This window comes from Gobius niger (assembly GCF_951799975.1).
Source record: "Gobius niger genome assembly, chromosome: 7".
In the NCBI taxonomy this organism is placed as follows: domain Eukaryota; kingdom Metazoa; phylum Chordata; class Actinopteri; order Gobiiformes; family Gobiidae; genus Gobius; species Gobius niger.
Genome location: NC_136858.1, coordinates 4862327 through 4875775, shown reverse-complemented (window position 1 = coordinate 4875775; position 13449 = coordinate 4862327).

Below are 13449 nucleotides of genomic sequence, written 5' to 3'. Positions count from 1 at the left end.
GACATGCCCAGTAGACCTTGAGACGTTTTGTAAGGTGTAAAACACTTAGGGCCAGATCTTGTGACTGGCGCAAGGATGTCGCAGTTCAAGACGAGGCTCCGAACCTGCACGCACACCATGCATGCGTCATTCAAAAAAACGGAGGTGGATTGAAGCGTGGTCTGCAAGCCCCACGAACCATATAAGGACTAGCTCAATAATAATGATAATAATAATCCCCAGGAGGTACCCAGCATTAATAATAATTGCCTTGTGTATGAAGTGTGCTCTACAAGCGTACAGCTACGTGCGCCATCAGAGAACGCTCTGATCTACATCAATCGTAAAGGAACTCATTCAGTCAACATCCATGTCATTTGTGATGCAATGTGTAATATAATACATGTATTTGCGAATTACCCCGGATCCACCCATGACTCCTTCATCCTGGCCAACTCCACCATTCCAGCGCTCTTGCAGGGGGATCCCCCTCTGGAAGGGTGGTAACTGGGGGACAACGGTTATGCTCTGAGGACCTGGCTGATGGCACCATTCATCACGTCGGGAAAGTAGTAGTAGTAGTGAAATCGACTGAATGTTGATGTTCCACACTATTGCTAATGTTGTGGTACGCACTTCCGCTGGTCAACCAATCACTGCTAGATCCGACTCTATATTAGGGGCGCATCTCACCTTCAGCCCTCCTTTTCGCCTGTGATGTCACGTAGTTTAGCCTGGGGACAGAGCTGCTGCGTTTGGCCAGCGTCACAAGGCTCAAGGCCTCGCAACTGAACCTCAGGCTCCTTCCGAAAGCAGAGCAGATTGGTAAGAGCTCTTACTCCAAACCGGATGTGCATCAGCGTCCGCCATGACAAGATGCTTCCGAATTGGTCTGTCAGTTAGGAAGTAGTTAGGAAAAGGAGCCTCGATGCTAACTATCATGGCCACTTTAGCATAGGGACCTCTGGTGCTAACTAATTGGTGATTAGGAGCTATGTGCCCTCCCATAAGCCACTGTGCCAAATCCCCCCACCCCCCTCGCCCCCACCCTCCAGTGATTCATGCGCAACCACTGTTGATTGACAGGTGCACATTTACTACTAATAATAATAATAATAATAATAGCCTAATAAAAACATTCTGCACAAATCAAACTTTATAAAAGTGACCAAATCCATGTTGTCGTCACCACAGCTCAGTCACACGTCAGTGTGTTAAAGAGCCACCTCAGTAAACGGATTATATAAAGGCAGTTTGTGCTTTTGTTTTAATTGAGTAGAAACTAAGCCACATGGATCATTTGCAACTGTAGCTTTATGAAACAGCTGTTGAAATGGCTCATTTGTATTTTTTTTTCTTTGTTTGGACACTATGTTGTTGTTGTTGTTTGACACTGTACAGTAGGGGGCGACATGCACTTTTGTTTGGCCTGCAGTCCACCAATAGCTTTAAAGAAGAAGAAAAACAACTGTTTGAGATGTCACTTCCCCTGTTTAAGGACAGACGGATTGTTCAAAATGCTGCTGAAGCTCTAGTTCACTGACTGCATAGAGATATAACAGTTGACCCCATGAAAGGTTAAAGGAACAGGCCACCGTTTTTACATACAGAGATATGTTCTTACCTTAGCTTTGACGAGTTCTATAGGACCTTTCTTGTCTTCCCCCGTGCCTTCTATCACGTAAACACAGAGCAGACGGTGTTAGCATTTAGCCTCTCCCCCTCTCCTCTATAGCTCCAAAACAGGTCAAGATAGAAGCTACCAAGCTCTTCCACGTTTTCCCTATTTAAATATGGTTACGTGAAGTGTTACACTACAAAGTATAATTACACAAAATTAAACAATGTGGATTTTCTAAGCGGATAAAAGGGGGAACTATATTGTAAGGCGTAATAATACCAGGAGTAGTTCGAAATCCGCGCAGTAATCTTCACTTTACTGTGCGGATGCACAGTAAAGTCTACAGAATTTGGATCAACCAGTGACCTGATTTGTCACTTTGTTTTTGACTATAATTTTGGATCCAGACCTCCAGGGGCTGAGAATTTGATTTCCATTCATCATTCTTATGTTATTTTGTTCTCAACACATTGCCCTACACTATGAAAAAAGATTTTCATCCGAAAAATCGAATTGATTGACATCTAGGATGTGTTTTTTGAGTGTGCCCTAAGTTTTTGTGAGCAGTGTAGTTACCGGCTGTACTGACGTTATTGTTGCACAATATTTGTTTTCACCGGATCTATGCGCTGCTTAGGAGCTAGTTAGCTCTGGGTGAGCGGTTGCAGCTCGGCTACGGACTTATTTTTTGACATGGCTGATGTTCTCACATTGAAAACACAGACTCGATAGAGTTGTATTGGGCAGAGAGATAAGCAGAGGCTGTCAGTGCTTGTGAAAGGGCTGCTTTTTTACTATAGTCTCCCAGGGACAGCTCACAAACCCCAGGGGCAACGGTTGGCTATCCCGCCCGGCCTTCGAGGCTCCGATCCGGGCGGGACACCGTACAGCGGGGCAGTGCGTGGCTGAGTGTCCGCTGAAGGCAGGAGGGGAGGCGGGAGGTACGAGCCCCAAATGTCGGGAGTCGGAACGCTCCGGCAGAACCGGAAGTTGCATAGACTATAGTTACCCATAATGCACCTTCCATATGGTTGTAGTCGCTTCGATCTGCTGGTCGCTTGGTTAAAGTAAGTGCCCACCCAGCGCACAAGTTAAAGCTGCGTAAGAACTGAACTGAACGCAATTGACCAGGGCGTGAGGGCTCCGGCACCCGAGCACCCAAATACATTTCCTATAAAACCAAAATAAGTTCAACTTGATATGATAACTTTAGCTTTGTCTGTACACTTTCCTGCTCCTATCGAACCTGTGACCTTTTAAAGCGTGGAAGAAACAAATATTTGTGGTTCCTTGGGTCCAGAATCCAAGGTGGCGTTGTTGGTAATTATTAAAGTACCTACATTTTTATTTAAGCAAAGCCTACGACACTATTTTACTATGCATTATGGTGGCCTTTTTAGTCCAATTGTTGCTTTTGTTGTTGAATTTTGCACTTCAATGCACTTATTTGTTTCCTACATAATCTCATGTGTTCACTCATAGTTTAATGCAATGGCCGCTGGTTGCTCTGCTTTATGCCCCCCACACTAGAGGCCGCCATTGCTGTAGTACCTCGATATCGCCGCTAGTCCCCCATTCAAAAGCATTGGACTTTAGACACTTTAAAAACAAATTTAAAGCCTGGTTTCTAATTTTAATCTAATTTTTTATCTAAATAGTGTTGAAAATAAAGAAAAGCTGTTTCCAACCTTTTGACGGGCATTGTATGTGTTTGATGAGGGAACTTGGTAACTAACTCTAAAAAGAAAGTTGTAAACTAGCTGAATGGGAAAAAGTTCTTTAGTCATTCTTGCATTATATACCCCACTTTAAGCCTCATAAAAAGAGTGATCAAATACTGCTGATTTTGCTGGACTTAAACAGTTATTGCATTTTGAAATGCCACGTTACAAAAAATGTCAAACACTATTTGGGCCAATCATTCCACTAGATCCGGCTGAGAGTGGGCTGCGAGGGTTCTTCACTGAACTATTGGCAACAAAAAAAAACGTCGACTCATCCAAAATTGAACAGTTTCAGTCCTGCAGCCAACCAATCTGTCGCTCGGTAATTACGTCCATGAACCCGGCTCCTCTCTGTGATTAGTGCTTTCCCTCTCTTTGGAGCGTGCCTCAAAGGTTTCTCCTGAAGTGCGTGGGTGTGTGGGTCGTACACTTCTGGTTGGTCTCTGGCTCACGCCGCCTGTTTGTCACATCTCGCCGACTGTTGGGGGAACAGTGGGAGGAAAGGTTTTGGGAGAATGAGGAAGATACACACATGCACAGTATGAGCCACAATGATGCACTTTTGGTCTTACCCATAGACCATGAAAAAATAAATAGACCGCTCCTCCTTACTCCTCCCCGTTTATAATAATAATTACGTTTGACGGGAAATCATGGCGGATTTACAGACTCCTCCTCCCCAGCTCTGACGGAGCAGGTTCCAAAAAAGGGCATAAGGGCGGGACCTTCACTGTAGACTCGGCCCTTGAGGGGCGTGGAGTTCAGTTGTAATCGCGCCCATTCTGCTCCCGCACCTTTAGCTCTGATGCTAAACTTGTCTAGCTAAGCTAAAGGCTAATAGGCATGTGCCTTCCTGCGCTGCCGTTCATTCTGTTGCTGCATCTGTGTTCCTCCGACGGCTACCTTATTTATTCAAATCTCAAAAGGTAAGAACTCGAAACTTGAAATAATTATTAAAATGTCGTGTTACTATAATTAAAGAATGAAAGTCCAACGAAATACAGCAATTCAAACTGAACCATCACAATGTGATATCGAAGACAATTGGATAAAAAAAAGAGACTCGAGACAGTGCAGATTGTTGTGCTGTCCTCCACTGTCCTCCTAGTGGAGGATGTTTATTAGTCTAATTTGGAATATGTTGAAATGTGTGTAATGTGTCAAGTATTAAATTCCCTGTATGAAAAGTGCTTTCTGTGCACTGTATGTGCGTGAAAAAGGCATGTGGATGAAAGTGCCTCTGGCATGTGCTGCTCTGAATGGATTAATACAGTAATAATTGTAATTTAATAATAGTTTAATTTCTTCTCTCCAGAAGTGAACCCAAATAAGGACAATTACAGTAAGTAAAGTTACACTGAGTAGTACAGGAATACTGCATTTAAAAAGGGGTACCATTAGCCAACGTGAGCTGGTCCCCCAGCCACATCCAGCCGCGCCTGGAACAAGCCACCAGCCAGAGCTGGTCCTCAAGCCCGCACCCGCCCACCAGCCTGGCCCCAAGCATAGTAAGTACAGCATCTCTGGTCACTGTTATGTTTACAGTCATTGATAATATAGAAAATATTGTTCTAACTAAAAATGGTGCAGATGGTAACAAAAGTATTCTGAATTGTTTAGATCCTGAGCCGACTGAGCCCGCCCCGGCCCCCCAGCCTGCCTCCAAGCCTAGTAAATGAAGCATCTGGTCAGTGTAATGCAATTACACTTAATGAAAATGGTGAGTTAGTTTTGCTAGTGTTTTAAAAATGAACTTTTTTGCATGTTTTGCAGAGATAATGTGGATCATTGGTAATAGGCCGACCCTGAGAACAGAGAAGAGGCTCAGATCAAACATTCACACTCAGGAGCACTAATGTTGCATTTGAGATATTTATTTTTGTTTTGTTGGGATTTTTTTTTAATAAAGTTGTTAAAGTTTGTAATTTCTGTTACTCCCACAAACATATGCCTCATTATTAAACAAAGAATACAGACAGTTAACATTTTAGAATTAATAATAGGTTATGGTTAGGTTCATTACTTAGCTGTATATGTTGGACAGCATCCTGGGCACTGTTTGTCAAATAGGGCGCATTTCTGCAGATCCAAAGTGTATCTTTGTGATGAGAAAAGAGGATTGAGGATGCTGCCGAGCATCAGGTTAACACATTTTTGATTAAGACAGAATTCAAATAGAAATTATTTGTCAGCACATATGTAAAGCTCACTTAATTTCCCCAGCATCCCTTTGGCCTTAAGCTGGGCGAGCCGAGGCACTGCAGTCCTGGCACTGCAGTCCCTATAGTATTCTATGAATTTCTGTATTAACTCAAACTATTATGTTGATTATGATTACAGGCACCAAACCATTGTAAATCCTTATGGTAGAAACATTATTCTACACTCTGATTTCTTTATATATTTGCACTGATTACACATTTGTGACAACTATGACCTTTTCTTATAAACTCGAGATTTCTTTATATATTTGGGCAGAGGACAAGCTGACTTAAGATTTGTACCATAAAGAGACCCCTAAGGTGACAGGTACAGCAGAGGTGCTGGTGTGCGTTTTACTGCCTCTTGTCTTGTACGGCTCTGTGCCCTCAAGATACAAGGTCAGCCTCCCGTGCTCAGAGTAAAAAAAACAATTTCACCTCAGTTATTGGAAGTGCCCCTACAATGACAAAAGGTTCTTGTTTGCCACAGAACTACTTGTCCCTCCGCAGGGCACGACAGAATAAATGAGCGGGCCTGTGCTGCTCCTCTCGCTGTGGAGGAGCTCTCGTCCAGAAGGGCCATTTGAATCCCTAATAAAGTCCGAGGAGGAAGCAGGTGCCCGGTGGAATCACTCTGGACGCGTTATTGATGTAACCGGACTATTACGATGTTGTAGATGTGCTTCTGTTGATACATACGCCTGTTTGGAAGTCTAACACTATGTTTCTGGATATGTTTCACATATGTACAGTATATTTATATTTCACTGTCGCCAAACTGATCGAATTAATGAGACTAAACGGGTCTAATGGATGTGGCTTTCTGTGGCGCAGCTGCGTCAGGGCGCACGGCTGGCGGCTGGTTTGGATGGGGAACATATGGCATGGTCATGGGCAGATCTTTCCATTGTGAAGATCTTCCACAACGGTTTTTCACACGCGGGTACTGTAGACTCGTAGAGAGGACGGGCGAGCACTACAACACTTTTGGTTTCGTATTGATTGGTCAAATAGCTATTTGCGGAGATCTTCACAATTTCGGATTGCAACTGGGCTACAGTCATGGAGTTTACTTGTGCGCTGCCTACGAGTTCAGCGGAAAGATGTCTGGCATTTTAATAGATCAGATGTTTTACTCCAACGAAGCTATCAGTAATTTGTCACTTGCACAAAGTTACTAAGACGCAAAGGATTTCTCACCGGGCGGTCACCATTAGCGCGGACCTCTTTTACGCACCACTGGATATGGGAAACTTCGCGCAGCAGGCCCCCAAGAACTGCTCCAGGTAAAGGACACCAGCCTCCCACTGTCCACGAAAGCGTGTTGAGGTCCAGAGCACCTGTTCCTCCCGGTGCAGCTCGGTCTTTATGGGGCAAACATGAACTGCTTTACAATGTATACAGCATAACAGTGTTTTTAGCTGCTAATAATTTCGGGCTCCGGTCACTTCCGTTTTGCCCGGTCACTTCCGTTCTGGCTTTCGTTAAGTTGTTGTGGCTTTCATGAAGTTGTTGTGTTGTGGCTCAAAGTTGTTGTGTTGTGGCGTTTGTATTTGTTTTAGCATTTGCATTTGTTGTGGCGCTTGTATTTGTTGTGACCCCTCTCGGCCACCGTAAAATAAGGCTAGGAATTAGATATTAAAAAATCCCTCTGAAAAAACTATAAGGGCTCACCCGCTGCCCGAGTGGGGCCTTGTCTCATTCAGAGAAAACCAGCCCTGAAGTTTTGTAGCGAGTGCACATGCGCGGCCCGTTCTTCGGCTTTTCCGCACCAGGCGTCTCGTAGGAGGAAAAACACCATATTTGGGTGTAAGCGTCATCACAAGGACCCTTCGCAGCACACGTGGATGTCAAATCTGTCAATATTTATGAATGGATACCGCTGGAAAGACGGACTTTCTACGCGGCGCAGCAGCTACTTCCGGGTTGCCCCCACCTCGCAGGCGGACAAAACATCATAAAATAAACACCATACGGGGTGAGTTTTGTCATTTTTATACTCTGACATGAAAACTAAGATGTAAAGGGAGGAAAATAGATAAAAATCTCCACTTCGACCACTACGTGAAAAATCAGCCTGCCGTGTCTCGCCTTAATCGTTCTATGGTTGCACCAAAGTGGTCATTTTCATTAGATAAACTGCCAATTCCCCTGCAATTTTATGGATTAATTAATTACTTAATGCATGAGTTCATTCATTGATCAAATCAAATCAAATCAATTTTATTTGTATAGCGCTTTTCATACATGTCATGTAACACAAAGTGCTTTACAGATTTAAAAACATTCTCTCACAACCAGACAAATTGTAGCATTCACACTCCCCCCACCCACCTCCCCAGAGACACACCGCACAAGCACACAATACACACTCAAGGTAAAACAGTGGAGATTATGGACAAAAGGCTAAGATAAGGCTGGGTGCAGATAAACCAGGTAAGGGAACACCATCCAGGAGCCGTCTGCATCGGGAGTGGCACCTCGGCTGCAGCCGCAGGGACCAACACAGGGTGCCCGGACAACACCACACCTCCATCCAGACACCCACAAGACAGCACCCCAGCAGCCACAGCCAATCACCGCTCCCGAGGCAGAGGGCTCCTCCAGAGAAAACTGGAAGAGCATAAAAATTGTTAAAATAAATAAAAGTACGTAAGTAAAATTGAATAATAGGATAATAAAAAATAAGACCGAGAGGTAAAATACATAAATACAGAATAAATATTAATAACTATCAAATGTCAATTTAATTAATTATAAGGTGCTGATAAATAATAATAAATAGGCCAAGCAAAAATAAATATCAGTTAAAGGCTAAGCTAAAAAGGCGGGTCTTGAGCCTGCTCTTAAAAACATGAACGTTCTCTGCAGCCCTGAGCTCCTCCGGCAGGTCGTTCCAGAGGCGAGGGCCGTAATATTGGAAAGACGCCTCACCATGAGTCTTTTTGTTGACTTTAGGAATAACTAGGAGACCCCTGCCGGAGGAGCGAAGGGGCCGTGAAGGTTCATAAGGTAAAAGCAGTTCTGAAAGATAATAAGGACCAAGACCATTAAGACATTTAAAAACCATTAAAAGAACTTTAAAATCGATCCTGAAACACACAGGGAGCCAATGCAGCGATTCTAAAACCGGTGTAATGTGGTCCCGCCTCCTGGTCTTCGTCAGGACACGAGCTGCTGAATTTTGTAAGAGTTGTAAACCTGAGATACTCTTTTTGGGAAGACCAGAAAGCAGGGCATTACAGTAGTCGATACGACTGGTGATAAAGGCATGCATTAGCGTCTCCGTGTTGGCCCGAGAGAGAATGGGGCGGACTCTGGCTATGTTCTTTAGATGGTAAAAACCTATCTTTGTGATATTTTTGATGTGTGGAATAAAAGTCAGCTCAGAGTCAAAAATCACGCCCAGGTTCTTCACCTGTGAGGAAGGATTAAAAGACAGTGACTGTAGTTTGGGTAAAAGTCTCTCTCTCTGGGCCTCAGGACCGATGACTAAAACTTCAGTTTTGTCCTGGTTAAGCTGGAGAAAGTTTTCTGCCATCCAGGATTTAATATCTAAAATGCAGTTAAAAAGTGCATCCATTGGCCTGGTGTCATCAGGAGACATGGAGATGTATAACTGTGTATCATCAGCATAACTGTGAAAGTTGACTCCATGTCTCCTGATGACATCACCAAGAGGGAGCATATACAGGTTAAAAAGCACTGGGCCTAAAATCGAACCCTGGGGCACACCACATGTAATTTTATGGACCTTAGAGGAGAAGGTATCCACACTTACCATGAATGTCCTGTCTGTGAGGTAGGAAGTAAACCATTTGTGTGCAGCACCAGAGAGGCCGATGTGTTTTAAACGAGTTAAAAGAATAGTGTGGTCGACTGTATCAAAGGCAGCGCTCAGATCCAGAAGAACCAACACTGTCAACTTTTTAGAATCATAATTTAATCTAAAATCGTTTAAAATCTTTAAAAGGGCGGTCTCGGTGCTGTGGTTTACCCTAAAGCCAGACTGGAATTTCTCAAGGACATTATGTGCATTTATAAAATCACTAAGTTGGGTAAAAACAAGTTTTTCTAAAATTTTGCTTAAAAATGGTAAGTTGGATGCTGGTCTAAAATTGTTAAAATCATTAAAATCCAAATTGCTCTTCTTCAACAGGGGGCTCACCACCGCCCCTTTAAAGGCAGCAGGGAAGACCCCCGTCTGAAGAGAGCAATTCCTCATGTTTAAAAGCTCGTCTCTAAAAGATCCATAAAATGTTTTAAAAAACGGCGTTGGGGCCGGGTCTAAAAGACATGTGGTGGGCCTCACTGAGGAGAAAACTTTATCAAGCATCTCAGCATTAACCAGGACAAAACTGTCCAGTGTTTCCTCTGGAACAAGTAGACAATCAGATGTATTTAAAACCGTGTTTCTTTGGGTAGATAAAATATTACATCTGATAGTGTCTATCTTCCCCCTGAAGTGGTCTGCAAATGCCTCGCAAAGGGAATCTGATGGAGTTTCACGGAAAGCTTTAGGATCATGGTGAAGAAGGTTGTCAATGGTTGAAAAAAGAACCTTTGTATTATTTTTATTGTCCGATATGATTTTGGTGAAGTATGAATTTCTTGAGTTTCTAACTGTTTTATTGTATGTTTTCAACTGCTCGGCGTAAATTTGGTAATTGATTGTAATTTTATTTTTCCTCCATTTTCTTTCTAGCACCCTGCAATTTCTTTTTTGTTTTTTGAGTTCCTCATTTTTCCATGGGGGCGTGGGTTTGACTTGCATTTGTTTCAGTTTTAGAGGCGCGACCAGGTCAAGTGTGGATTGAAGCTTACTGTTAAAATCATCAACAATAAAATCACAGGGTGCAGGTAAAACCAAGGGGGGGTGTTTGTCAAAAATATAGATAAAAGTTGCAGCCACTTCAGGGGTTAGATGGCGCTTCCCTACAGTTCTCAAGGAGGTCTCACGCTGGATAAAAGCGGTGATTTTAAAAAACACGCAGTAGTGGTCAGAGACAGCCAAGTCGACGACAGAGGACACACCAGTGGACAGGCCATACGTGATGACCAGGTCCAGGGTGTGTCCTCTGTCGTGAGTTGGCTGTGTGACATGCTGAGTAAAAGACATGTATTTAAGAGTGTTTAAAAATTCATTTGAAAGAGGGTCTAAAATATTATCTACATGCACTTTTTTGGGGGTCTGCAGATTGTGACACATAAAATTTCAGGGCTGCTAAAAACAATGGCACTGTATTCAAAGCTGGTAAAATCATCAAATAAAATCGGCTTGGCAGCAAGGGTTATCGAATTTACCAGAGCAGTGCCGCCTCCCTTTTTGCCACTCCTTGTAGAATAAGTGAAGTTAAAATTAGGTGGTGAGACATCTTTGAGAACAACTGCAGCATCTGCACCCAGCCATGTTTCTGTTAAAAACAAACAGTCAAGTTTATGATCTAAAATCAGGTCATTCATAATAAAAGTCTTGTTAAGTCCCCTGCAATCAGTGTGGAAAGGCAATTGGTCAATGCGAGTCCAGCACAGCCATAAATAGAGGAATGAAGTCACGAAAGACCCCCTCTCAATAATGGCCGACCTTGTGCTTTTAGAAGATGCAAATGCTGTGTTGCCCCCTTGGAATGACCAGGGAGAATCAGTTTATTTTGAGCTCAAAACATTACAAAAGGGTAAACATAGGTCCCCTGTGAACAAACAATGAAAAGGTAGGTTTTAGCATATTTTAGGATTAAGTTATATGGTAATACACAAACAAATAAAATGACACTTACATGCCCCACAGGTGTAAAACGGCTTAGGCCACAGCCTGACTACTGTGCCACAGCTTCTACTCTGAGGCTGTGGGCCTAGCTTTTTTTAAACTAGCTTTAGCAAGTCATGTGTGATAATTGCGCTTCCGGTTTCATTATATATATAATTGAATTAAAAGGCAGTGTATTACATTTGCAAACGATGAATAAATATATTGTTATTTACAGTGAACCATTTCCCAACATGAATAATAAAAAGAAAGCGCTTACTTTGTACTTTGTGCAAAGAAAATGGGATGGCAACAGCTGCATTAAGACGGGAGAGGGTCTTCCATGATTGAAGTGACTTACTGAGTGAGTCAGAGGACTGGTTGATCATTAGAGACTACCGTGACTCGTGTTAGAGTTGTGTGCAGACCTGGAGCTGCAGCTAAGACGTGAGACCAGGCGTTCTTGTGCCATTTCTGTGCTGCTTCAGGCGCTGTCTACGCTGGGCTTCCTGGCCACTGGGTCGTTCCAAAGGGAAATAGCAGACAGGTCTGGAACAACCCAGCCAACAATGAGCCGCATCCTACCGTCTGTGCTAGCTGCCATCCGAAGTCTGACCCCAGGCAACATCGGATTCCCATATGACAATGCCCAGCAAGCAGTGGTTAAGAGGGAATTCCATGATATTGCTGGCCTGCCTTAGCCTGGGAATACCCATGCTGCTGTGTGCGCTTGAGTCATTTGGAACTGCACTGCAGCCTGGAGACCATGGCCGAAATTTTCGCATGGACAGCAAGACGATGACGAGCTATTCGATATACGGCAAACATTACCGCAGCGACTCCATCTTTCGATCAGGCTTTAGACCGTGTTCTAAATAGTTTAGCTCGAAAGTTTACGGCGGGTACGTCATCTGTCATCTGATACGATTGATATGATTGGCTATGGCTACGTGCAGACACATGATAGACATTCGTAGCGCCCAATAAAACAACTATAGACGTTCCCAGGTTCCCAGACTAAATATAAGTTGTGACATTTTGTCGGGCGATAGCCAGGCTAGGCCTCCCTAATGTCATTGGGAAACTGACTGCACTCATGTGCGTCTGAAACCACCAACGGTCAATGATTACACATTTGTGAATAGAAGTTATCACTCTATTAATGTGCAGCTCATCAGTGATGCCAAGCTTTGTCTCTTAAACATTGTTGGCCTGAGAACACCCACAATGCATTTATTTTTCAGCACAGCAGCGTGGGCCAAAAATTGCAGGGGGTCGGCCAATTAGTGCGACAACCTATTAGTCTGAAGTCTCGTTATTCCGAAAATGTCCTATTGAGTAGGGGTTGAAAAATAAAATTAGGTTCTGGCAAGAGTCCACTGACCGTAAGGTTAGGGCCAGTGGTTGATTATGGCTCTCTCATCCACAACACAGCTGGGTTAGAGATGTTGGACTAATGGCACCTCTGCTCAATGGTACATTTTTGGAATAATGAGACGTTGGACTAATGGGTTATCGGACCAATGGCATGGCACTAAATTGCAGGAGAGAGCTCCAAGAGGACAAAGGTACCTCCTCTGTGAGTTATTTGTAGGCTAAATTTCAATTAATTTTCATGCTCTCAGTGACAAAGGCCATCCACTTTTGGAGAACCTAATAACTTCTTTTGCCAATGCAAACACAACAGAAGCAGCGCTTTAACCAAGCGCACATGAGGACGTGTGTCACAGTGGAACGCTGCATTGGTTTCCTCAAGGGAAGGTGGCTCTACCTGGGACATGTACGCTCATGTACTCCCAGGAGACAGTGTGCCATCCTGGTTATGTGTGGTCGTACCCAACATCGTAGAGAACCACGGTGTCCCGCATACGTGGAGCAGCCAATACCAAGAGAACAGTGGCCTGCACCCGGGCCATACGGCACAGACACGCTCGCATTCAATTATTATAATGTAAGTAACCACAACAGCAACATTATTTTTTTTTAATTGTCACATTTTATTCAACGTGTCATTTATTGACAGAAGAGCCTTATTTATCAGAACGAGCTGCATATCACTTCTTGTCTTGCCAGGACCTCCTCCGTCAACACTGCGGCCCGTTGTCGGACGGACGGTGCTGCAGCAGCTTGGGTGACCGGTTCAGGCCCATCCTCAGCCTGTGTGCTGGTTCCAGCCTG